General features: G+C 38.9%; 1 long non-coding RNA gene across 3 annotated transcripts in view; it reads left to right on the top strand.

The window, feature by feature from the left end:
* LOC309842070 overlaps window positions 1–26,929 on the top strand; it is a 57,980-nt gene extending 31,051 nt beyond the window's left edge. For 2 of the 3 annotated variants that reach the window (XR_014299476.1, XR_014299477.1), the window contains 2 exons: window positions 16,274–16,441; window positions 17,219–17,336. This is a non-coding gene — a long non-coding RNA (uncharacterized lncRNA). Of the gene's footprint in view, window positions 1–16,273; window positions 16,442–17,218; window positions 17,337–26,750 lie in introns of those variants that run through there. The other variant, XR_014299475.1, reaches the window with a different exon arrangement.
* Window positions 26,930–27,147: the final 218 nt, after the last annotated feature.

The raw sequence follows: 27,147 nt of genomic DNA, 5'->3' as shown, positions 1-27,147 counted from the left end.
AAGAAACAACAAATCCTGGCAAGCATGTGGAGAAAAAGGAACCCTCATGCACTGTTGGTGGTAATGCAAACTGGTACAGCCACTGTGGAAGACAGTATGGAGGTTTCTCAAAAAATTAAAAATAGAAAGACCCGGGGCACCTGGGTGGCTCAGTGGATTAAAGCCTCTGCCTTTGGCTCAGGTCATGATCCCAGGGTCCTGGGATTGAGCCCCACATCGGGCTCTCTGCTCAGCAGGGAGCCTGCTTCCTCCTCTCTCTCTCTGCCTGCCTTTCTGCCTACTTGTGATCTGTCTTTCTAATAAATAAATAAAATCTTAAAAAAAAATTAGAAAGACCCTATGATCCTGGAATCACACTACTAGGTATTTGCCCAGAGAATAAGAAAATCCTTCCTTGAAAAGATATGTGTTCCCCTATATTTATTGCAGCATTATTTACAACTGCTAAATTATGGAAGGAGCCCATGTCCATCAACAGATGAATGGATAAAGAAGATCTAACACACATGTGTGCACATGCGCATGCACACACACACAAAATAGGCTTTTATTCAGCCATCAAAAAGAATGAAATCTTGCCATTTGCAGCAATGTGGGTGGATCTAGAGAGTATAATGCTATGCAAAAAAGGCAGTCAGAGAAAGACAAATACCATATGATTTCACTCATATATGGAATTTAAGAAGCAAAATTAACAAAGGGGAAAAAATAGACAAACCAAAAAACAAAAAGATAGCAGAGGAGGTAGAAGGGGGGGAAATGCATGAAATAGGTGAAGGGGATTAAGAATACATCATCTTCATGAGCATGGAGTAATATACAGAACAGTTGAATCACTATATTGTACACCTGAAACAAATATAACATAAGCTAAATACACTGAAATTTAAATGATAAAAGAGTATGCAGAGTCATGAAAGGGTTTCTTGCAAGGTACTGACATCATACTTGCATTTTAGATAATTTTTGTTGTAAGGAAAAAATGAGTCTAAGGAGTAGATCAGCGTTGGGGAGAGTAATAAAATGCCTAAACAATGAATCTTGGAACACTGAAAAAAAAAAGTTTAAATAAAAGTAAAAAATCTAAAACAAACAAACAAAAAAACCACAACCAAAAATCCTGTTCTAGAGACTTCCATTTATAAAATGGCCAGGGAAAGATGGCACTACGCTCTTCTTTCAGAAATCGATGCAAGATAAGAAGAGCAGGAAATAGAACTGCAAATTCAGTCTTTGAAAAACACTAGGTGAGATCTATATCCCTGAACCACCATATATGAGAAAGGACTCCTGACAATAGTTATGGTCAAAAGGAGTATGGGAAGATACAGAAAGATGCTCTTATATATCCTATTTCAGCCCAAACTGGCAAGGAGAAGTTCTCCTGAGGAGATGCTATACTTTTAGGGGGAAAAGAAATCCCCTAACACTTACTTATTTGGAACAGTGGCAGTGTGCCAGTGGGAGCATCCCTAGACCTAGTTCAGAAAAATGAGAAGCAGGCCAATAAGAATGAATGGAGAATCACACTGATAAGCCATAATTTTATTTATCAGTGAGATAGAGTAGAGGAGAGAAAGATTGTATTAAGAGAGATTTTGTTAAGAAAGATGCTGCATCTGGGAGAACCCTAGAGCTACTGATCTTTGTTGACTAAAGAGAACTGAAAGCAAAGAGAAGTTAACACATAATCCTGTACCATAAGAAACACCATTATGATCCAGGAAGAATTTCTGCTAATCTAGAGCATGGTCTTGGCTCCTTTCTCTTATAAACCTCTTACCAGTAGTGACCAGTGGAAGAACTCAACACATTAAAACGTGAGCAGTAATTTAAAAAGGAATCAGCAGGGATCATATATATAAGTATACCCCTCACTTCCCCCCAAAAGAGGAAAGAAACAATAAACAAGAAAGATAAGTGGAGAAAGAAAATTATTGTTAGGAAAAGGGTCACAGTGGATTAGATAAAAACTTTGACCAGGCATGTTGTCATGAATTAAAGGATAAAACAAAATAATAACAATTTTCAATCATGCATTCTCTCTCTAAATTAAAACTCAAACCAGAGAACTCCAAAGACTCAGGGAAGATATACTGAGGCCACAGAAGGAATTGAATAATGAACCCAGGGAAGAAATAGGAAAGTATTATAGAAATGAAAGTCTCATTGAAACTAGCCCAAAAGAAGACTTGATATAACTGAAAACATTTTGGAGACAAGGAGGATAGGTAGAATTAAGAAAAGCATGAAAAATGAAACAGAATATATGAAAAAAGTAAAAGAATTAGAAACAAAAATAATTGATAGGAAAGGTAAAGAAGATCCAACACATCAGAGGGTACAGATTAAATGGAATAGATCAATTTTTAAATGTATAATTTAAGATTTTTCTTCCTAGAAACAAAGCCTTGGATCTATATATGGAAAAGGCATACTTCATCCTAGGAAAACATTCTTTCCATGTATGAAATTTGATCTTTTTGCCTCATTGTACAGGAGTCTTAATCTTTGACCTGCTCCGTTTCCGACCTGGGCCGGTTCACCCCTCCTTAGGCAACCTGGTGGTCCCCCGCTCCCGGGAGGTCACCATATTGATGCCGAACTTAGTGCGGACACCCGATCGGCATAGCGCACTACAGCCCAGAACTCCTGGGCTCAAGCGATCCTCCTGCCTCAGCCTCCCGAGTAGCTGGGACTACAGGCGCGCGCCACCGCGCCCGGCAGGAGTCTTAATCTTTAAGGACCATTTATTTTTTTTAAAACTATGCTTTCAGTGCTGACTTTTATGTATCAAGCTTTCCTGGGACAAAGTATGCTTCAGACTTCTGCACAGTAACAATCAACATTAGAAAACAGTGGAACAATGCCTTAAATTCCTCAAGGAAAGAAAATGTGGACTCAAGGAGTGTATTCACAGTGAAATCATCATTCCAGTTATAAAGACAATAAATATCTTTGAACATTAAAACCCCTAGAAAACACAATTTCTATGAATATCTACAGCAGATGGATTTCTTCGAGATTATCTTTTTTAAAAATGTTATTTATTTGAGAGAGAGGGCGACGGCATTAGCAGGGGGAGGTGCAAAGGGAGAAGGGGGAAGCAGACTCAAGGGGGCTTGACCCCAGGATGCTGAGATCATGACCTGAGCCAAAGGTAGACACTTAACGAACTGAACCCCCCAGTCACCCAGATATTTCCTCAAGATTCTAACAGCAAAACTTGAACAACTTGGATGAACGGAAAAACTGTGACAGAAGGAGTGGAGCGAGGTAGCAGTATGAGTAAATGTAGGCTCGAGATGGAAGTAAAAGTGGGAGTTATGGTTAGAATGGAATCTATTTTATAAACTTGGACAGGTGGAAATGATAGAACAGATAAAATATGAGAAGCAGGAGGAAAAATGGAAAGTAACTTAAGCACCTTTTAATATTCGGAAGCCAGAAGTTAAAGCTAATGAATGAAATAGAAATATATATTTAAAACTTGAAAGATAAGTACTAAAAGAAATCTTATAATCCATGAAAATTAGGTGTTGGAGTGCAGAGAGGAGTATAAAGGAAGTAGAAATAAAATAATGTAAGCATTGAATCATTTAATTCATAGAAACAGAAGATTAAATATATTATAAACATAGTAAGCCCACAGGTATAATTGCAACTGTGAGAAAGTGAGTGAAAAGATATTCATTGCAACATTGTTGCTTTGTGTAAGCAGAAAGTTGGGGGTAACATACTTATAGAGTATCTCAATAGCATACACATGTATTTAACATACGGTATGTCCATACATTGCAGTGTTATAAAGAGTGAGCTTTCTATGTATTTATATGAGATCATCTCCAAAATGTATTCTGAAGTGGCAAAACAAGGTACCGAGTGAATAGAATGGGGAAGGAAAACCAATATATATGTGCTGCTTGTATATATTTAAAATGTATCTTGGAGGACACACAAAACTTTGGTTAGCTTGGTTTCCTTTTATTAAGGGAACTGTGACCCTGAGGGTCGGGGTGAAAGAAAATGTTTATAATACACATCATGGTAATCTTAAGATTTTGTATCATACATTTTTTTGAATCATGCATTTGGTACTGTTACTTTTAAAAAGTAACTTTTTTTTTTTTAAAGATTCCACCTATTTATTTGAGAGAGAGACAGTGAGAGAGAACATGAGCGAGAAGAAGGTCAGAGGGAGAAGCAGACTCCCCATGGAGCTGGGAGCCCGATGTGGGACTCGATCCCGGGACTCCAGGATCATGACCTGAGCCGAAGGCAGTCATCCAACCAACTGAGCCACCCAGGCGCCCAACTTTTTTTTTTTTTTTTTTTTAAAAAGAGGCTATTTACGTTATTTGTGTAAGAGAGGATGGTGACCTGAGTTACAGAGATGGCGGTGGGGATGGAGAGAAGCAAATGGGTTAGAAGTGTTGTCAGTTGGAATGATGGGTATTGAGGAGAAGGTGTTAAAGCTAACATGTAGGTTTCTTCTGGCTTGGGGCACTGGATGGGTGCTTGTCCCGTTTCTCAAGGTGGGACCCTTGGGCTTTAGCCTTCCTCTTCCTCTGTAGGATTCTGTTACCTTATGCCTTTCCACCTTCCTATGACATGTTTTCACCTCTTTGTGGACAGTTTCCCTGTTTTTTATAAACTTAGGATTGTCTAGAATATCATGTGTACACTGGCTGTCAACTCAAACACATATTCACGATTAACTAATTAAAGCAATTAGGAGAAAAGAATAATAAAATTTAAATCTTAAAATGGACCTTAGAAATGATGAAGCATGGTTTCATCATTTTATTTTACCAATGAAAATCCTAATGGTAGAGGCATTATGTGATTTAGATTCTTATTAAAAATTTTTAAAAGTTGGATTATGAACTTACATATTTTTGATCTCCCCTTTCTTCCTTATTTAAAAGATAATAAATTATAACACACCTAAGTGGTGGATACTAGGACACCACTGTCTTTTTTTTTTTTTTTTTAAGATTTTATTTTTTTATTTGGTAGAGACCACAAGTAGGCTGAGAGGCAGGCAGAGAGAGAGAGAGGAGGAAGTAGGCTCCCCACTGAGCAGAGAGCCCGATGCAGGGCTCCATCCCAGGACCCTGGGATCATGACCTGAGCCAAAGGCAGAGGCTTTAACCCACTGAGCCACCCAGGTGTCCCAACACCACTCTTTTAACCACATGTAGCAAATAGACAACGAATGAGAATGTCAGACTGTCTCTGTCTCATTGGCTTTAATGTCTCTTTAGCTGCCTAGACTCAAGAGGCAAAGATTTCTTTATTCTCTCTTATTTTAATTATACTCTCCTACCTCATACCCTGCATCAGGCCACTGTTGAATGACTGGTTTTTCTTTGAAACACATTGGTGTTTTTCCTCTATTGCCACTGTTATAGCTGGAGTTCAGATTCTCTCGCCTGGGCGCTAGCAGTAGCCTTCAAACTGATCACGATGTTAGCCTTTCTCTGTTCAGTTTATCTTCTGAGTTCTAGTAAATGTTACTTTCTAAAAATGTGGATCTTACTGTGACCTCTCACAAAATTTTCAATAACTGTTCAAAGCAGGTAGGTCAAAGTTCAGAATTCCTGTGTGGCATTCAAGACCTCCATGATTTGTAACTAGTCTTTGTTTCTGATTTTATTTCTGAATACACCTGCCACTGCCACCATACTTGACTAATCATTGTTTCCAAAATTCATCTGTACTTTTTCACTCTGAAATAACTTTTCCTTTGTTTATTTTTATTAAAGATTTATCCATCTTTAAGAGCCCATTCATTTACCATCTGGCTTTCTAAAGCAAATCTTCCCTTTTCCCCCATGTCTTGGAGTTTGGGCCATCAATAGAAAAGTGTTCTGACAGTAGTTTGCTTTCCTTTTTAGTTAGTGGTGTTTGTGGCATGTACCTTCTTCTTTATATAGAGAGATTGTGTCTTTTTCATTTTGGTATATTCCTCCAACCTTCTCTTCCCCAACTTCTGCACATTCTATAGGCTCAGAGATGATGCCCCAGGTGCATCAGAAATTTGTGACCCCCTTTAGTGGTCTGAAAGTGGCTTGAAAACTGGTTAGAAACCAGAGGGATTAACCACAAATAATTAAGTAATAGCACAACAGAAGTACCCTGGAGACTTGCTGTACTTCTAAATGGCATTCTCCACTGTGACCTTTTTTTGGTTGCAATTTCCACATGTCTATTTATGTCGCAATTTATTACAATTGGTGTAGATTTTTAAAAAGTGAGACATTGTATTCGATATGACTGATTTCCCAAAGAGACCTGGGAATGCAAACAAATTTGTTACCAGAAATATTAATGCAGGTTTTGGGACAGTTTTTGAAAATGTGTAAAAGTATTTGAAAGAAATATTTGAGTAGAAAAGTGATTTTTAAAGAAGTCACTTAGCTAAGGGTAATACCTATATTGCACAACTTGTCTTCTTCCACTAGAGAGCAGCAATGACTCATTATTTCATCAGGCGATCATTAAAAATGCTTTGGAGTACAGTTTTCAAAGTAAAATTGGACAAAATGCAAATTTGTCACTAATTTAAAAAGCATATATTTTGTTGACTTTCTGACCAGGTAGAAATTAAGCCCTAGTTTTAGCCATTAAGTTTAATAAAGCAAAATGGCAGAACAATTTTCTTACATCAGTTTTCAACTTCTTTTCTCATGCAGCAAACGTGAATTAAGCTCTATTCTGTGCTAGGCCCTGTGCTTTTCCTGCGAATACAAAGCTAAATAACATATAGTCCTTGCTGCAAAGAACCCTATTTTGTTTAAAAATTTTTTTGAGTATTCCTATGCTAAATAAAATAGGGGATCCAGATATGTATAAGACATAATAATAAATAGCATGCATCGAATGCATACGATGCACTGGGCACTGTTATAAGTTGCTTTATTTCTTTCATCTCACTTACTACACAAACCTCTAAGAAGTAATAACCAGTATTGTTTTACGGGTGGGAGGTAGAGGTATAAGAGGTTAAGTACCTTGCAAGCATCATATATTTTTTAAGTCCCTCCTCCATTCCAGCAACCCTCGGTTTGTTTCCTGAGATTAAGAGTCTCTTATGGTTTGTCTCTTTCTTTGGTTTTGTCCCGTTTCACTTTCCTTCCCTTCCCCCTATGATCCTGTATTTTATTTCTCAATTTCCTAATATCAGTGAGATCATATGATAATTGTCTTTCTCTGCCTTATTTCACTCAGCATAATACCCTCTAGTTCTATCCACATTGTTGCAAATGGCAAGATTTCATTTTTTTGATGGCTGCTTAATATTCCATTGTATATATATACCACATCTTCTTTATCCATTCATCTGTAGGTGGACATCTGGGCTCTTTCCATAGAGCCTTTTCCATTTTTCCATAGGCTCTTTTCCATTTTGGCTATTGTGGATATTCCTGCCATAAACACTGGGGTGCATGTGCCCCTTCAGATCACTACATTTGTATCTTTGGAGTAAATACCCAGTAGTGCAATTGCTGGGTCGCAGGGTAGCTCTATTTTAAACTTTTTGAGGAACCTTCATACTGTTTTCCAGAGTGGCTGCACCAGCTTGCCTTTCTACCAACAGTGTGGGAGGGTTCCCCTTTCTTGAATGGAGGCAGTCTTAATACAACACCTATAGTCCACTCTTTCCCATGTAAGCTCTGTTCTCAAAAAAACAGTTACTTATGGAGAAATGAGATATCCTGGGGAAATAAACAGTATCATGACTTAAGTGCTTCTTCTTGGGGTCTATGACAAAGTGTCAATAAAAGGATTCTTCTTTCTCAACTAGATTCTGATCAGTTTAAGAATAAATTGAAGACTTGGGAGATGGGGGCAAAATATTACCTGTATTACCTGTATTATAATATTATAAGCCGAATTGGAGGATTTTGTTTTAGGTTTGTTTAGCCAAATGGGCTTACTGATATTGAGCCACAGAATTAGCAGTCTTCCCCACTTACCCCTCCCCAGTTCATGAGCCCAGGCTTAGGGTATATCTCACCTCAACTTTCTACTCAGCACCTGCCCCCAGCAGGGACACAGTCCCCAGATGAGCAGTGAAGTGAGTGCTTCCCATAAGCACCTCACTCCCAGAAAGAAGGAGGAAGGCTCTGAGCCAAGACTGACCAGTTTATTCTTCCCAAATTCACCACTCAGATAAATCACCTTACATCTTCTGAGCAGAGAGAAACCAGTAATTAAAATCAGTAAGATCCTTCTGGAAAGGAAACATCAGAAGTAGTGATTCATACCCCTCTAATACTTTCTAGCTCTTGCCTGCTATTTACGAGTTGATTTCTTTTGAGAAAGTCATTGTGATAGACAGAATAATGTTCCCCCAAAGATGCCTACATTCCAATCCCTGGAACCTGTGAATGTTAGGTTATATGTCAAAGGGGAATTAAGCTTGCAGATGATATTAAGTTTGCAGATGGAATTAAGTTTGTTAATCAGCTGACTTTAAAATGGGAGATTATCCTGAATTATCCAGTAGTGTTACTGGAATACTTGTGTCCTTCCAAAGTCATACGTTGAAGCCTTACCCCCTAATGTGATGGTATTTGGGGGTGGAGTCTTTAGGTGACATGTGGGTTTGGATTAGGCTGTGGGAACAAGGCCCTCATGATAGGATTAGTGCTAGTATAACAAGAGCAAGAGGGAGAGAATTTTCTCTTTCTCTGCAAGCACATAACACATAGGAGGAAGGCCATGTGACCATAGAGTGAGAAGACCACTGTCTGCAAGCGAGGAAGAGAGCTCTCATGAGAACTCGACTGTGCTGGCACCTTAATGGTGGGCTTCCAGGCTCCAGAACTGTGAGAAAATAAATGTTCTTTAAGCAACCCTAGTCTGTGGTGTCTTGTTATAGCAGTCGGAAATGGCTGAGACAAATTAGGTACAATGTAATCACCCTTAAAAGTGGAGTAGGGATGTGGAAGCGTCAGAGAGATTGCTGCATGACAAAGACGTGGCTCAAAAAGTGTGAGAATGCAGACCTTGTGACAAAATGCTTGTCTAACATATCTGAGACTCCTGGTGTAGAAGACCGTATGGTATGGATTAGAAGGAGTAAAGCTCAGTGGATTAAAAAGAGGAAATCCATGGGGCGCCTGGGTAGCTCAGTCGTTAATGTCTGACTCTTGATTTCAGCCTGCGTCATGATCTCAGGGTCGTGAGATGGAGCCCCCTGTCAGGCTCTATGCTCAGTATGGAATCCACTTAAGACTCTCTCTCTCCCTCTGCCCCTACCCTCAATTGTGTGCTCTCTCTCTCATAAATACATACATACATATATACATACATACAATCTTAAAAAAAAAAAAGAGAAACTCCATGGCCAGGCTCCCTGCTTAAGGCCCTACTGCGATAAAATGGGGCTTGCAAGACAGACAGTAAGTTACAACTGATGAAAGCCAATCAAGGTCTGTGTTCCTCTCTCTGTTTCTTTTCCCTTTTGATATGCCTTGGCATCTAGTATCAGCATGAATGTCCAGTCTTCCTGAGCTGCTGGACATAAAGACACATTTGCACAGTATGCAGTAGATAGTTAAATGCAAAGTAGTGCAGCTTCACAGTTGCAACCGGCAACCATCAGTTTGTTCCCAAATACAATGATGGCATTAGTAATCAGCAGGAAGAACCAAAGGGGGAGGAAGAATCTCATTCAGGGGCGGGGAGTATAGTCTAGTTGTCTCTTACATTTAAAGAATCTTTAGAATTTTTGGACTTTATTGTCATAATAAAGATTGCATTTCCTTTTAAGAAGTTAAAGCTACATATATGTTCCATTTGAGTCACAACTGTTTAGCCTGTATCCACACATATGATACAGAGCCTGAACCACGAGAGTAGGCCAGTCAAGAAAGCCTTGAGGAGGGGTGCCTGGTTGGCAGTGGGTTAAAGCCTCTGCTTTCAGCTCAGGTCATGATCCCAGGGTCCTGGGATTGAGCCCCACATCGGGCTCTCTGCTCAGCAGGGAGCCTGCTCCCCCCCCCCCCGCCTCTGCCTGTCTCTCTGTCTACTTGTGAGTTCTCTCTGTCAAATAAATAAATAAAATCTTAAAAAAAAAAAAAAGGCACTCTCCCACCAAGAAGAATACTTGAAAGAAAAGTCACTAACCAGGGTAGATTTTAGTCAGTACACCCATTGTTTATTTGGTGAGCCCCTATTAAGTACTAAACATGAGCTAGGTAGAGATGAAAAATGTATAAACCAAACTGCCCCTGTCCTCAAGGAGCTCAAATATGCTTAAAAAGAAGGAAATATAAATGAATAGTTAAAGCACAATATGATATAAATGAAAAATAAAGATGGTTATCAGAGGCTGTTCCCATGAGCTCCTGCATATTTCTGCTGGCTATGCCAAGAATATAGGCCCAAGTTTTCTTTACTTGGTTGATTGCTCAGAGTTGGATTTGCAGTGAGCAACCCCAAGCATAATGTAATGTTTTCTCCAAAGAATAGCTTACTTCTTGCTATAAAAGTGGTGAATCTCCAAGTTAAGTGTTTCTCTCCTTAATACAACCCACTGCATACATAGACAACTTTCTAGCCCCATCTGTGTCACCCCTGCGAGACTTGGAGGACCCAAGGAACTGGCACAGATGGGAAGTTTTGGCTCTACTTTGCTATAAGTAACAAAGCCCTCTGTCTCTGATCCAACAATATCATGTCTTTTGACACGAAATGTAGGAAGCTAACTTCTTAGCTTGTAAGTAGGGTAAAATCCCAGACCTTTCAAAATTTCTGATTGTATTATCTATTGGGGAAGTAAACTGAGACTTGAGGAATGAACATGGATTTTCTAGGCTGACGAGAAGATCGCATACGCAAGTTTATCCTGTGAAGGCTTTACCAATCTTGCATTTTCTGACCTTTATAGCTCTACTTGGTTCATGAGTTCAATTCTTGGAAAAAGTGAGTTTGTGCACCCTCTTTGCAGTAGATCTTTATGAGTTCATGGTTCTTAGTGTGAAGGAGAGGTAGCAGCTAAAAGAAAGACTTCTTATTCTCAGACCTGAGAAACCATAATGTGAAGTGTGTGTGTGTGTGTGTGTGTGTGTGTGAGAGAGAGAGAGAGAGAGAGAGAGAAAGAGAGATTGATTCAACTTCTGTCATTTTTAATTAATTTTGGGGGGGTTTACTTTGATACTTTTTCTTAGCTCATTTTTACATGAAGTGCTAATTTCCTAAACTTTTAGTTAAGGAGGTTTCAGAAGTTTGTTTGCTTTAATTTCACAAATCTCCTTATTTTTAAAAATTTTAATAACATATCTTATTTAACCCAGTCTATCCAAAATATTTTAACTGTAGCATATAATCAATATTTAAAAATTAGCAATGAAATATTTTACCTTTTTTCATACTAAGTCTTTGAAGTCCTGTGTATATTTTACACTTATGGCACATATCAATTCAGAAGCTAAACTTTTTTTAGTTAGCTTTATTTAAGTTGAAGTGTAGTTGATATAAAATGTTGCATTAGTTTCAGGTGTACAACAGTGATTTATAAGTGTATATGTTGTACTACGCTCACCACAAGTGTAGCTACCCTCTGTCACCATATAACACTAAGGACAATACCATTAATTATATTCCCTATACTGTACCTTTCATCCCATGACTTATTCATTCCATAACTGGAACCCTGTACCTCCCAATCCTTTTTACCCATTTTGCCCATCCTCCTATCCCTCACCCTTCTGGCAACCATCAGTTTGTTCTCTGTATTTATGGGTCTGTTTCTGTTTTTTGCTTATTATTCATTTGTTTTCGATTCCAAATAAAAGTGAAGTCATATGGTATTTGTCTTTCTCTGTCTGACTTGTTTTACTTCTTAGCGTAATACCATCTCTGTCCACCCATGCTATAAAAAATGATAAGATCTTACCCATTTTTATGGCTGAGTAATACTTCACTCTGTATATGTATGTGTGTATACATGTATACATGTATACACAAACACACATATACATTCCATTGATAAACATCTTCTTTATCCATTCACTTATTGATAGTCACTTGGTTTTCTTCCATATCTTGGCTATTGTAAATAATGCTGCAATAAACATGAGGGTGTATGTATCTTTTCAAATGGTGTTTTCATTTTCTTTGGGTAAACCCATTAGTGGAGTTCCTGGATCATATAATATTTCTATTTTTAATTTTTTTGAGGAACCTCCATACTGTTTTCCATAGTGGCTGCACCAATTTATATTCCCACCAACAGTGCACAAGGACTCGCTTCTCTCCATATCTTTGCCAATGCTTTTTATTTCTTATGTTTTTGACTCTAGCCATTTTGACAGATTTAAGGTGATATCTTGTTGTGTGTTTTATTTGCATACCCCTGATGATGAGTGATGTTGAGTACCTTTTCATGTGTCTGTTGGCCATCTGTATGTCTTCTTTGAAAAAATGTCTTTTTAGGTTCTTTGTCCATTTTTAATTGGATTATTTGCTTTTTTGATGTTGCGTTATATAAGTTCTTTATATATTTTGGGTATTATTAGCCCCTTATCAAATAAATAATTTGCAAATATCTGTTCTCATTCAACAGGTTGCCTTATATTTTCTTTTCTTTTTGAGAGAGGGAGAGAGAGAGAGGAAGTGTGTGTACATGGGCATGGGTGGGTAGAGGAGGAGCAGAAGGACAGAGAGAATCCCAAGCTGATCCTGCACCCCTGCAATCATGACCTGAGCCAAAATCAAGAGTGGGCTGCTTGAACCAACTGAGCCATCTGGGTGTCCCTGCCTTTTCAATTTGTAATTAGTTTTCTTCACTGTGCAAAAGCTTTTTATTTTGGTGTATTCCCAATATTTTATGTTTGCTTTTGATTTCTTCACTTGAGGAGACATATTTAGAAAAATGTAGACAGGTAGAGTCATTTAATAACTGAAGTTTTTCCTGACCAGTAGGGTCAACCAGGGTAAGTTTAAGAGTTTAGTGACATCACTAGCCATCAGAGAAATTCAAATCAAATCCACATTGAGATACCACCTGATACCAGTTGGAATGGCAAAAATTGACAAGACAAGAAACAATGAACGTTGGAGAGGATGTGGAAAAGGGGAACCCTTCTGCCCTGGTGGTGGGAATGTAAGTTGGTGAAGCCACTTTGGAAAACACTGTGGAGGCTCCTCAAAAAGTTCAAAATAGAGGTATCCTATGACCCAGCAATTGCACTACTGGGTATTTACCCCAAAGATACAGATGTAATGAAAAGAAGGGCCATATGCACCCCCATGTTCATAGCAGCAGCGTTCCCAATAGCCAAACTGTGGAAGGAGTCTAGATGCCCTTCAACAGATGAATGAATAAAGATGTGGCCCATAAATACAATGGAATATTATTCAGCCTTCAGAAAGGATGAATACCCACCATTTACATCAAATGGGTGGAACTGGAGGAGATTATGCTGAGTGAAATAAGTCAAGCAGAGAAAGACAATTATCATATGGTTTCACTTATATGTGGAACGTAAGGAATGGCATGGAGGACATTAGGAGAAGGAAGGGAAAAATAAATGGGAGGAAATCAGAGGGGGAGACAAATCATGAGACACTATGGACTACAGGAAACAAGCTGAGGGTTTCAGAGGGGAGGGGGGTGGTGGGTTGGGATAGCCCAGTGATAGGTATTAAGGAGGGTGTGTATTGCATGGAACGCTGGGTTACATGCAAACAATGAATCATGGAACACTACATCAAAAACTAATAATGTACTGTATGGGGGCTAATATAAATAAATAAATAAATAGATGAAAAAATAAATAACAACAAAAATAGGATAGAATTGAATAAAATAAATAAATAATAGTCAGGTGACAGAAGCCTTCAGAAATCTGAATATATGAAGACAACAGCTTCTGCAGGAAGCACTTCACAGTACTGTGTTTGGTCTGTCTGAGTTACTCCATTGACACGGAACTGATGAAGTGTAATCCCTGGGAAGCGTATACAAAAAAGTCCAGTGCTAGTGATTCAAGGTGACATAACTGAGCTTTGCAATAGGGAAGCTTAGCAATCCTCCATTTCTTGTGTAACGTTAAGACATTTAGTTGTGAATTGTGTGATAGACCATTCTTTGTTATTTCCATTTTTAATATTATCTTTGTGATATTATGTATTATGTATGTGTGTATATGTGTATCTGTATACAATGTGTATATGTATATGCAATGGTTTGAATGTTTTTGTCGCCCCCCCCAAATTCATTTGTTAAAATCCTGACCCCCAAGGTGATGATGTTAGGAGGTGGAGCCTTTCAGGAGGTGATAAGGTCATGAAGGCCATAAAAGAGAGGCCCCAGAGAGATCCTTGCCCCATCTACCATGCAAGGTCATAATGAGAAGATAGTATTCTAGGAGGAAGTGAGCTCTCACCAGACACTTCATCTGCCGGCACTTTGATCTTGGACTTCCCAGCCCCCAGAACTGTGAGAAATAAAATCCTGTTCTTTATAAGCCACCTGGTCTCTGGTATTTTGTTTTAGTAGCCTGAACAGACCAAGGAATTGGGAATAAACTAAATAGAAATAGTCCATGAGGCTAACTGGGGGCGATCCATGAAAGAATACAGAGCATATAGTGCCACATTGTATTTAAGTTGTCAATTTAGGGTGCTTGGTTAAAACTTTGTCTTAAAAACATAACCCTAATGGTTGATTTTGAAGCTGTGTAACCCTTACCTGGTACTATTCTTTCCTAATTTCTTTCTTCTTAAATTTCAAGTTTTTATTTAAGCTTTAGTTAGTTAACATATATGGTAAATTGGTGTCAGGTGTAGAATTTAGTGATTCGTCCACTTGTATACAACATCCAGCGCTAATCGCAAGTACCTTCCTTAATCCCCGTCTCCCAAGCAGCCCATCCCCCACCTGCCTCCCCTCCAGCAACCCTCAGTTCGTTCTCTATAGTTAAGAGTCTCTCTCTCTCTCTTTTTTTTAAAAGATTTTAGTTATTTATTTGAGAGAGAGAGAGAAAGAGTGTGCGTGCACACGCACTAGAGTGCAGGAACAGAGGAGCAGCAGAGGGAGAGGGACAAGCAGACTCCCTGCTTAGCAGGAAGCCTAATGTGGGGCTCAGTCCTAGGACGCTGGGATCATGACCTGGGCCAAAGGCAGACACTTAACTGAGCCACCCAGGCACCCCTCTACAGTTAAGAGTATCTTATGGTTTACTTCCTTCTCTCCTTCTCTCTCTCTTTATACCCCTTTTGAGACAGGGTTGGTTGTTTATTTATTTCTGAAAACCCTGCTTTTCTGTGTAATTCTAGTCACAGAAGCATGCTAAATTGATATTTTCAGAGAAAGTTACTTATGCCTCCCAGAACCTTCTTTTAGGATTTCAGTAAAATTTAGTTCTTTATTGACATAAATATTTAAACAAACTCAGAAAACTAAATGTAGATGAACAGAACTTCATATTTTAATCAGTGAAACCTATAGTGACATCAACTAATCTGAAATATTTAATGATGAACATGATTACTATTATACTTCATGAAATTTAAAAATAAGTGGTAAGCTTTGAACTTTGGCATTAAAGTATACAACTGTTGAAGGATAGATGAGGCATATTCCCATAAAATGTATTATTGTATTAACTGTAAAAATGCTTTTGAAGATATGATTTAATACATTATATATTACGTTATGTATGAGTACTCAAGGAAGAAATTTCTCTCTGTTCTTGGTACCTGGAATAGTTAGGCTGCTCCTAAACTATTGTTTTGTTTACCTTTTAAGGACTCTGTATTTTATAACTGATTATGTTCCTCTTTACATTGCCTGCCAGGAAGCTCAGAGCCATATTTATGGCTGACCCATAGTAAATTTGGAGGATATTATGGCATATATTATCTGCCTTAACCTCACACTTTATCTAACTTTTACTCTACCACTATTTCTTACTTACTAATTTTTATTTATACTTTATAATACTATTTATTTTTTTATAAGTGACAGCACTTAATTGAGGGTTGAATAAATAAAGCAAGTAGCTTATATACATAATTACAAGTGGCAGGCATTTTCATAGGTCGGCTTGGCTGCTCCAGCATTGGTGCTAAATATGGGGAGACTGGACAAAGCAGGAAGTTGTTCTCAACTCTAGATGATAATTCCATGACCCATAACATAGGAGGAAGCAAGAGGTCATGTTTTACAATTTCTCTTGTTGGAGCCTCTCACTCTTAATTGGGACCGTGACCTCAAACTTTCTCCTTTTTCTTCCCTGTCTTCCATTTACAGAGCTTGCCTCAGCAGCACAGACCACGAGTGTTCTTATAAGGGGAGACCTCTTACCCTCAAACATCTTTCCTTGCTGCCTGAAATGCCACCAGACACAGATTTATTTGAACCACCAAGCAAATGCCTATGGAAGGCCCAAGAATTGGATCTTCCCACTTCCTTCCACAAGTATGTATGGATAAGCAACGGCATTATAAATCTGAGACGGACTTTAGAGAGTTTAAGGAACTCTCACTTTATAAAAGGGGACATAGAAACTCCCCAAGGTTAAAGTACTTTGCCCAGGGGCATACAGTTTGTAAAACTTAAAAACCAGGCCTAGAACTCCTGACTTCCAACCCAGTGTATGATAGAAAATAGATTTTTAAAAGGACTGTAAGGCATCAAGCAGTTCTTTGTATATATTTAGTTTATACCTAATATTTATGAAATGCTCTACCAAAGAAGTATCTTTTTGGAGTTGGCACAGAGCCCCCTCGCTCTTAGGGATTCAGTGTTCCTCCAAGTATTACGGTCATGATAATGAGAATAGAAGTCAAGTAAGGTACAAAGAGATAGCCTGGGAAAAGGAATACATGAGAACAAGTGGCAATAGAGAGGAGAGGGGCTGGGGCACCTGGGTGGCTCGGTTGGTTGTGTCTGCCTCTGGCTCAGGTCAGTGGGGTCCCTGCTTCTCCCTCTCCCTGCCCCTCTGCCTACTTGTGCTCTCTACAGTGAAGAGTAAGACATGCGGGACTCTTGGGAGGTGCAGTCAGTTAAGCCTCTGACTCTTGGTTTTGGCTGAAGTCGTGATCTCAGGGTAGACAGATCAAGCCCCAAATCTGGCTCAGTGTGGAGTCTGCTTGAGATTCTGTCCCTCTCCACTGCCCATACCACTCATGTTCTCTCTCTCTTTCTCTCTCTCTCTCAAATAAATAAATAAATCTTTTTTTTTTTTTTTTAAAGAATAAGACATGAAAGGGACAAGGAGAACCCCATAGGCAAGCAGATGTTCCATCAAATATTGTCAATAGCTGGTGACATAACACAGTAAGTGATTAACAATAAAAAAATTGAGTATTCATTTTTTTTCCAATTTATTTATTTTCAGAAAAACAGTATTCATTATTTTTTCACCACACTCAGTGCTCCATGCAATCCGTGCCCTCTATAATACCCACCACCTGGTACTCCAACCTCCCACACCCCCGCCACTTCAATCCCCTCAGATTGTTTTTCAGAGTCCATAGTCTCTCATGATTCACCTCCCCTTCCAATTTACCCCAACTGCCTTCTCCTCTCTAACACCCCTTGTCCTCCATGATATTTGTTATGCTCCACAAATAAGTGAGTATTCATTTTACTTTTTAGATTGTTGAGAGATATCAGTATATGGCCTTAAAATGAAAATTAATGGAACATCTAAAGAAAGCAAAACCAACAAGTAAAACAGAAAACTTCCTGAGTAAAATTTTAGTAGGAGGGATTTCATAAATATATGAATAGATTTTTGATCTGCAGGGAAGTAGTTAAACTGAAATTAAAAAAAAAAAAAAACAACAACTGTCACCCTAGGTATGGTCTATCTTCCTTTAAAGATGCAAATTAAGCATGGACTCCCAAATGTTACTTAGGATAGGAAAGTTACAATTAGCTGCTATAATAATATGCTCTTTGGTTCTTCCTTTGTTTCACAGTGGCTTTAATTAAAGGCCTAGTGATGTCGGAAAGTCACATTAATTATTCATCTGCAAACATTTACATAGACTTCCCTGTACCCCTTCAATAAATTATCAACTTCACATCTCCATAATTTAATCAAATGACTAAAAATATACCATCTCCAGCTTCTGCCCCTCCTCCCTGGGCTTTGTCTCTTCCATGCTATTTGTTACTAGAGAAGACTTCCCACTGTTATTAAGAAAGAAGAGAAGAAAATCTGTCTGCTGAAACTGTGTAGATAGTGTTTCCTTTTTTCCACACTGTCATATTGATTGGTATAAAGCTGGGTTTGCAAATGTCCATAATTTTTTGGAGCAAGTTGAGAGGTAGCATAGAATTGTGCTATTATTAAAAGCCAACATGATGTTGGGATATATTAATAGAAGCATAATATTCAAGAATAAAGCAATTTCTCCCATAATCCTTGGAGTGTGAGGAATCAAGGCTTCAACGACTAGCTTAGAAAAATCATAAAAAGGGAAACCTCTAGGGGTTAGAGCCGAAAGATAAGCATTAGCATAGTTAGAGAGTGAAATGTAAAATTAGAAGTGCCATTTAAGGAAAATTACTCAAGAAGGCAGATGTGAAATTCAATATATAGTTGCTTAGTAGGTCTGCAGTTTGGCCTAACTCTTAAAGGTACATTGGGAAACAATTAAATCCAAAAATTTAAAGGATGGTGAAGGGAAAAACATGGATTTTGCTATCAGCTTCAACCCTGCCATTTACAAGTGCTCTGATTTTTAGACCCTTTCTGAACTTTCCAAAGTCTTCCATATCTTGATAGGTAATATCTTAGCACAGGGTCATTTGATTACTCAGAGTACAAACCCATTCAATCCAGATTAGGCATAACAGATTTACTACAAGGAAACAAAGGAATCTCATGGAATATATATGCACTATCTGTAGTTCAGCCTTAAGGAAATTGAAAAGTTTTTAGGCAGCTTTTTCTTTTCTCTAAGTGTTTTCCTAGAGTCTCTCATTTATGATTTCTGTGCAAGATTTGTATCTCCTGAAGAAATTAAAGAGGACCTAAATAAATAGTTGGACATCTATTTTTTGCAGATCAAAAAAACTTAATATAGTTAAGATGGCAGTACTCCCCAAATTGGTCTAGAGATTCAACACAGTCCCTATCATCACTCCAGCTATATGTGGAGTTTTTTTTTTTTTCCTCAGAAATTGACAAGTTGATCCTAAAATTCATATGTAGAAATCCCAGAGACACAGGATAGCTAAAGCAATCACGAAAAACAACACTGAAGAGCTCATACTTCCTGATTTCAAAATTTACTACAAAGATACAGAAATCAAGACAGTGTGGTTCTGGCATGAGATCAGACCTGTATATTCAATGGAATACAATTGTGAGTCCAGAAATAATCCATACATCTATGGTCAACTTATTTTTTATAAAGATGCGAGAACATTCAGTGTGAAAAGAATAGTCTTTTCAACAATGGTGCCGGGACAAATGGATATCCATATGTAAAAGAATGGAGTTTCAGCTTCACTTCACACTATATACAAAAATTAATTCAAAATGGTTGAAAGACATAAACATAAGAACTAGAACTATAAAACTCTCAGAAAGAAAAATAGGTCTAAATCTTTATGGCTTCAAATTAAGAAATGCTTTCATAAATATACCAAAAGCACAGGAAAGTAAAGAAAAAGCACATAAATTGGATTATATCAAAACTAAAAATGTTTGGGGGTGCCTGGGTGGCTCAGTGGGTTAAAGCCTCTGCCTTCGGCTCAGGTCATGATCCCAGGGTCCTGGGATCGAGCCCCGCATCGGGCTCTCCGCTCCGTGGATAGCCTGCTTCCTCCTCTCTCTCTTTCTACCTGCCTCTCTGCCTACTTGTGATCTCTGTCTGTCAAATAAATAAATAAATAAAATCTTAAAAAAAAAAAAAACTAAAAATGTTTGGACATGAAAGGACACTATCAAAAGAGTGAAAAGACAACCCACAGAATGGGAGAAAATATTTGCAAATAATTTATCTGATAAGGGTCTAGTATCCAGAATATAAGGATTCCTATAACTCAAGACAGGAAGTCTCAAGAATCTCAAATAAACAATACAATTTAAAAATGGCCCAAGAGCTGGCCGGTTAGCTCAGTTGGTTAGAGTGCGGTGCTAATAAAAATGGCCCAAGGAGGGGCACCTGGGTGGCTCAGTTGGTTGAGCAACTGCCTTCGGCTCAGGTCATGATCCCAGTGTACTGGGATCAAGTCCCACATCAGGCTCCCGCTCTATGGGGAGTCTGCTTCTCCTCTCTCATGCTCTCTTTCACTGTCTTTCTCTTTCAAATAAGTAAATAAATAAATCTTTAAAAAAAAAATGGCCCAAGGATTAAAATAGACATTTCTTCAAAGAAGATATACACATAGCTAATAAGCACATGAAAAGATGCTCCAAATTATTAGGAATCAGGGAAATGAAAGTTAAAACCACATTGAAATACCACTTCATACATACTAGAATAGCTAGAATCAAAGAGATGTAGTAAACGCTGGTTAATACGTGGAACAACTGAAACCTTCAGATCCTGCTGGGGAGAGTGTAAAATGGCACAGTCACTTTAGAAATAGCCTGGCACTTCCTCTAAAGTTTCAATATAAAGTTACTATATGACCCAGCAATTCTACTACCAGCTGTATATCAAAAAGAAATGAAGATACGTGTTCACACAAACACTTATGTCGAATGTTCATAGCAGCATTATTCATAATAGCCCAAGGTGGAAACAAGCCACATGTCCATCAACTGATGAATGGATAAACAAGATATGGTTCAGCCATATAATGGAATACTATTAACCATAAAAGGAATGAAGTTCTGACACACATTACAGTATGGATGAACCTTGAAGAAATTATACTAAGTGAAAGAAAACAGTCACAAAAGATGGTGTGATTCTATTTATATGAAATGTCCAGAATAGGAAAATACACATAGAGGGAGAAAGTAGATTAGTGGTTGCTTAGAGATGGGTAGGAGTTGGGGGCAGGAAATGGGAGTAACTGTTAATGAGTATGGGGTTTCTTTTGGAGGGAGGAAAATATTCTAAAATTTATTGTGGTGGTGGTTGTACACCTCTGTGACTTTCAAAAACCATTGAATTGTACATTTTATTTATGTATTTTTTAATTGTACACTTTAAATGGGCAAATTGTATGACTGATGAATTATATCTCAATAAGGCTGTTTTTTAGAAAGATTTACATTTTCTGATTTGTGGAGACTCTGGTTTGCTTACTGGGGGAGGGTGAAGGGAGGGGATTGATTGTAACCCCTAAATCTCCAAACTAGGGCATAGCTTCTCAAAAATGGGCTGTGAGAGGAACTGATGGTTATTGCTAATATAAAAATACTGTATATATACCTCAAAATTGGGAGGATTCAATGAGATAACATGTAAAACATCAAGGATGCTATCTAACTAGTTTCCCCTTTACCATTTTGTTTTAGTTTTTACTTTTTGTCATATTGAAATGACCATTATTAGGTATATCACCCATTGCAATCTTTTGTGGCATGGTTGGTTGCCCATAGAGGCCAGGGAAGTAGGGTACTTTGTATATCCTGACAGTAGTCTGTTACTAAGGTCTTGGATAATCCTGGTAAGCCTGTGTTCTGAGCTCTTAAAAATCCTCCAGAATCTTCAGGCTTGGCAAGGTATTAGGATCATCCTTTCCCACATCTAATGCGCCTGGAGCAGTGGTGTCTCCAGAGGACTCCGAAAGGACATGATGATGAATTCAAACTCAGGGGCTATGAGTCCCGCAAGTGTCCCCAAAACCCTGAGGATTTGTACTGTGAATTTTCCTGTGAACCAGAGCAAGTCTCACCAACCCACCCCAGTTCAAATTCATACCAGAAGGCTTTCTTGGGGGACATCACGTGCCTCCCTAAAAAGGGACAGTCTACAGCTGTCTTCACTCTTTGACACAGGTAAGTTGAATCTATGGCAAGTGACATGTTAGCCTATGGCAACTTGTTTATAAATTCTGTATTCTTAGTTTTGAATTTTTGATAGGGGGTGAGCTATTCAGTTTATGTAGTTGAATTTGATGATCTGGGTTTCTCATAGAACTTTTGCTGCGTGAGCCTTATTTTTCAGATAAGGGTTGATCTGTGGCCCCAGTCTTAATAGATTTCTCAGACTGTGGTGTTGTGTTTACCATAAATACCAGTCAGTCTTCATGTTTTCTTGTGTGTTACCTTTGAGAGGGTAGCCATCAGTAGGTAGCAGCTCCCACATGGTCATCTCAAATATTCCTTAGTATTTCTCAGAAGTGGCTTGGCTCCATTGGTGTTAGGGAACAGGACACATGGGCGCCAGCTGCTTTGACAGGGCCAGAAACAGAATTATCTCTGAATCCTACATAATTTCTCAGAATATATAAAGTTGCTGAGTAGCATGCAGTAGAAAAATATAGGCAGTATCAGTGTTTCTGCATCTGTTTTATTCATAGTTTATTTCTGATAGGCTGCTTTCAGACTGCATGTTATAACCATTTATGTTATAACTGGCAGAATGGGAGAGTGGAAAGAACATTGTATCAATTCCTCACTATTTCTAGGATGATGAATTGTATCCCTTGTGTATGTCACTTAACCTTTGCGCAATGAACGTAATTCTTCTTACTAAGGGGTGGTGGGAGTAGATTGTGCCTGGCACAAAGAAGGAAGATTCTCGCTGAATTGTAACTTGAATCTAAATTCACCTGACTGGGGAATGGATTCCTCAAGGCCCAGCTCACTTTGTTATCTCCTTTCTGGACCCTCTCAGACTCTAACCATGTTCTTGACAATGTAATTGTAATTTGTCCTTTGTACTTCCTCAGTCTCTTAGGGCTCTGTGGTGGCAATACCCTCATGGTTTAAAGGCATTACTGGAAGACTACAAGTATTGGCCATTTGCCTTGTGACCTTCCTACAGTGCTGTGATTTGAAGAGATCAGACGTTAAACCTTGTATCATTTTCTCCCATGGGGTTTGGAAATTGTTTCATTTCCTTTATGCACCGGCTGAACTTTACTATGATTAAAGCGCTGAAGGAAAGTGAAACACTTTTATCCTGAGTTGAATCTTCAAACTGTTGGTTTCTTCCACTTCTATTATACCTTCAATAACTTTTATACATTTTTACTTCTCTTCTCAAACTATACCTAGCATCTCATCTCCTACTCCAAGATTTTGACATTTTGGCCTTGTCCTTTTTTTCCAGTGGAGAAAATCAACATCAGGTTCATCTTAAGTTTTCTCCTCTAACACCTGCAAATTATACCCTTCTTTCTTATGTTTGTCTGTCTGTCTGTTTGTTTGTTTAAAGATTTTTACTTATTTGTTCTAGAGACAAAGAGAGTGCGCAGAGGGAGAGGCAGAGTCTCTCAAGCAGACTCTGTGCCAAGTGTGGAACCTGATACAGGGCTCGATTTCATGCCCCTGAGATCATGACCTGAGCTGAAACCAAGAGTCAGACACCCAACCCACTGAGCCACCCAGTCACCCCAGAAGAGCTTATGTTTCTTTACTATCTCATTTCCTATATACTCCTTAGCCTACTCCAATCTGACTTGTCTTTAATATTGGAATTTCTCAAGTGACCAGGATTCAATGGGATTTTCTTCTCCTGATCCATCTTAACCTTTTTATGTTATTTGATCTTTTGACAATGCACTCCTTTAGCTGTGGCTTCTGAGACATTTTTCTCTCCTGATTTTCTTTCTACTTCCCTGATCTTTGTATCATAGCCTCCTTAAAAGGCTCTTCTTTCTCTCATCTGCTTATTCTTTCATTTATTGGTTGATTTAATTCTACACAGTTTTTTGAGTGCCTCCTATGCACTAGGCTTTGTACTAGGTACTGGGATAAGTATAATGGAAGAGAATATTGATAAGGCCTGTCTTCTTGGAGCTTAGTTATAATTGGGGAAATCTTCGGTAAACAAATAAGCAAACAGTTACAAATTATGATTAGTGCCATAAAGAGATAGAGTGAATGATGGGAGACTCACTATAGACATAGCGAGTAGGGAAGACCTCTTGAAGGAGAAACCAAAAATAGAGTAAAGAGCAGAACAACATTCTAGCAGAAGAAATGCATTTAAATGACATACAGAGCCATGGGAATGGATGAAATCACTTGAAGATGAAAAAGAGAATGTTTAACATTAAAAGTTGAGCAGAGGAGGAGTCAGCAGAGAAAATAGAAATGGCCAAGATAGTTGGAGGCATATGTGATGAGTGAGCTGGGAAGATGTGGTAGGCAGACTAATGGTCCCCAAAACATCTAAGTCCTGATCTTCAGAACCTTGTAATATGTTGGGTCACATGGCAAAAGGGAATTAAGATTGACCATGGAATTAAAGTTGCTAATCAGCTGACCTTAAAATAGGAAGATCATCCTGGATTATGTGGGTGGTCCCAGTAGAGTCATAGGAATCCTCACAAAAGTGGAAGAAGGAGGGGGAAGGCCACAAGGCAAGGAGTACAGACAGCCTCTAGAAGCTGGAAAAGCCTCCCTAACCACACCTGGATTCTAGACCCATTTGGACCTCTGACCTTTAGAACTGCAGGGTAATAGGTTGGTATTGGTTAAGCCACCAAAAGTGTGGTAATTTGGTGCAGCATCAATAGAAAACTAGGTTGTGACCTTAGCCACAAGAGGGTTGTGAACCAAGCACTCTCCTCAGCTTCTCATTCTCTCTACTTGCTCTGGACAATCTTATTCTCACCGTGGCTTCTGTCCAAGCATATACTCCTGCCTCCCACTCTGCAGCTGTCACTTGTCTGAACTACAGATTTGTAACAGAAATCTTTACTTCACCTGGGTATCTCATAGGCACATTAAATAGGTGTAAAGGCAAATTTATTGATCTTTTCCCCAAATCTGATTTTTTTTTCCTATGCTGCTTATCTCTGTGGTTGGTACCAACATTTATTCGGTTGCCCGGAAATCCTCTATCACTTCTCACATTGAATCATTAATTTCTACTGAGTCTCTCTGCTGACCCGTCCCCACCTCTCCTTTTTATTGTCACTGCCTTGGTTCAGGCTTGATCAAATCTAGCCTGAATTATTATGGTATCAAGCTGAAATTCCTGCTTTCCTGCCCAATTACCAATCAATTTTCTATGCTGCTGCTGTAGTATTCTTTCAAAAATATAACCAAAGGTGTTACTTTCCTGCTTACATTCATTTGGTAGCTCTGCGGGAGCTTTTGACATCTCAACTTGGCAAAACTGAACGAAAGTCCCTGTAATTCCATTTCTAGTATGTAAGAATTGGAGGGTGGTAGCAACATACACCTCTTCCAAGTTATTTAAGCAGACACTAATTTAGGTGCCGCTGAAAAAGAGATTTGTCAGATATCATAAAAGTCCTCTAATTAGTTGACTTTAAATTTTAATCAGAGAGATTATGCTGCGTGGGCCTGACTTAATCATTGGAAGGTCTTTAAAAGAGGGGTGGGCCTTCTCTGAGTGCAGAGAGGCCTAACTACGAATAATGAGCTTTATCTTGTGCCCACGGAGCTGTAGCACGCTCATGATGTGGACGTCAGAATTGCCGAGCCAGCCCCAACTCTGGGGCAAGCCAGTGCCATGCAATAAAACCTTCTGTGTCTATGTCTATATCTGTATCTATATCTAGACCTGTATCTAGATCTCTCTCTCTCTCTCTCTCTCTGTGTGTGTGTGTGTGTAGCCTACTGGTTCTCCAGTTGAGTGGTGACCAATATAGAAGCTGGTATCAGAAGCTGTGGCTCCAGAGGAACAGAATCTTTTTTTTTTTTTTTAAGATTATTTATTTTAGAGAGAGAGAATCAAGCAGAGAGAGGGATAGAGGGAAAGAGAGAATCTTAAACAGACTTCCTGCCCTGCTGAGAGCAGAGTCTGACATGGGGGTCCATCCCAGGAGCCCAAGATCATGACCCAAGCCCAAATTAAGAGTAAGATGCTTAACCTACTGAGCCACCCAGGTTCCTTCAGAGGAAAAGAATCTTAAGGATGAGTTCTCTGAATTGATTTTTGCATTTTATGGAATTGGTTCTCTGATTAGATTTAAAAGCACTAATGACTGACTCTATTTCCAGTGGCATGAAGTGGCAATAATGTTAATAAAATTACCATATTGAGATATCTGTAATCAACTACAGAGGGCAAGACTCTGGGTCACCAAGTATTAGCAACCTCAGTACATTTTAGTCAAAGTAAGAAATTAAATGGGATTGGTTGGTTGTTTTCTACTGCACTGGAAAAAGTAGGGGACAAAAATTATGAGCTCAGGGCTTCAAATTCTCAGTTCAAGTTACACATAATGACCTGAAAGCTTCTATAAATTTCCTGAAAGAAGTCCTTACTTCCTTTAGCTGCAAGGCCAGGACTTTCTAAAACCAAACGCCGAGCTTCCTTTTGCAAGTGGCTAAATTATGACACAGAATGAATTTCCAATCCTACGGTGTCTATTTGGTTAAAAATAGATCATTGCTGGGTTGGAATGGGATCAAGAACATATGCTAGATTCCGCTGAAGATAAGGGAACTTGGACCCCTAAATTTAAGAGGCTTTTTTGTTGTTGGTGGTGGTGATTAGTAAAAGCAGCCTTTGCTGTCCTGCCTGCAAAGGTTAGTGGTATATGTGAGACTGTGCTTGAGCCCTGTAGGTATGAAATCGACCCTGAAGGCACAAGCACATTGTATGAGGAAGTGGTACAAATGCCGATGATCTCTTCTCCTGCTTTATTGTCTTCTCTTTCCCAGCCTGTTCTTACAGCCTCGTGAGGAGTTCTCTATGACTAGTTGACTGAGCAAGAGAAAACTCAAGCCTGGTTTTACAGCTGTTTCTGTGTGATATACAGGTACCAACCCAAAGTGGACAACTGCCATACTATATATGGCCCCTCTCTGGGACATCCCTGTAAGCAAGTGGGTTAAACTCTAAGCAGTGCACCTGGTTGTTTATTTTGCTTGGAGGGAGAAATGGCCAGGTGTGTGACTGCATACTGATTGATGGGCTGTGGCCAACAGTGTGGCTGGATGGTCAGGGACTTAGGAGGAACGTGGTTAGAAAAGTGGTAACAGGGAAGTCTGGGGAAGAGGGATGAGAATGGGAAAAAGTGTGAAGATGTTTGTGTACCATGTGAATCCTCACCAGAGG

Source organism: Mustela nivalis (genome assembly GCF_964662115.1).
Source record: "Mustela nivalis genome assembly, chromosome: 1".
Lineage (NCBI taxonomy): Eukaryota > Metazoa > Chordata > Mammalia > Carnivora > Mustelidae > Mustela > Mustela nivalis.
Note: the sequence above shows the minus strand (reverse complement) of the source record. Positions and strands in the feature narration are given on the sequence as shown.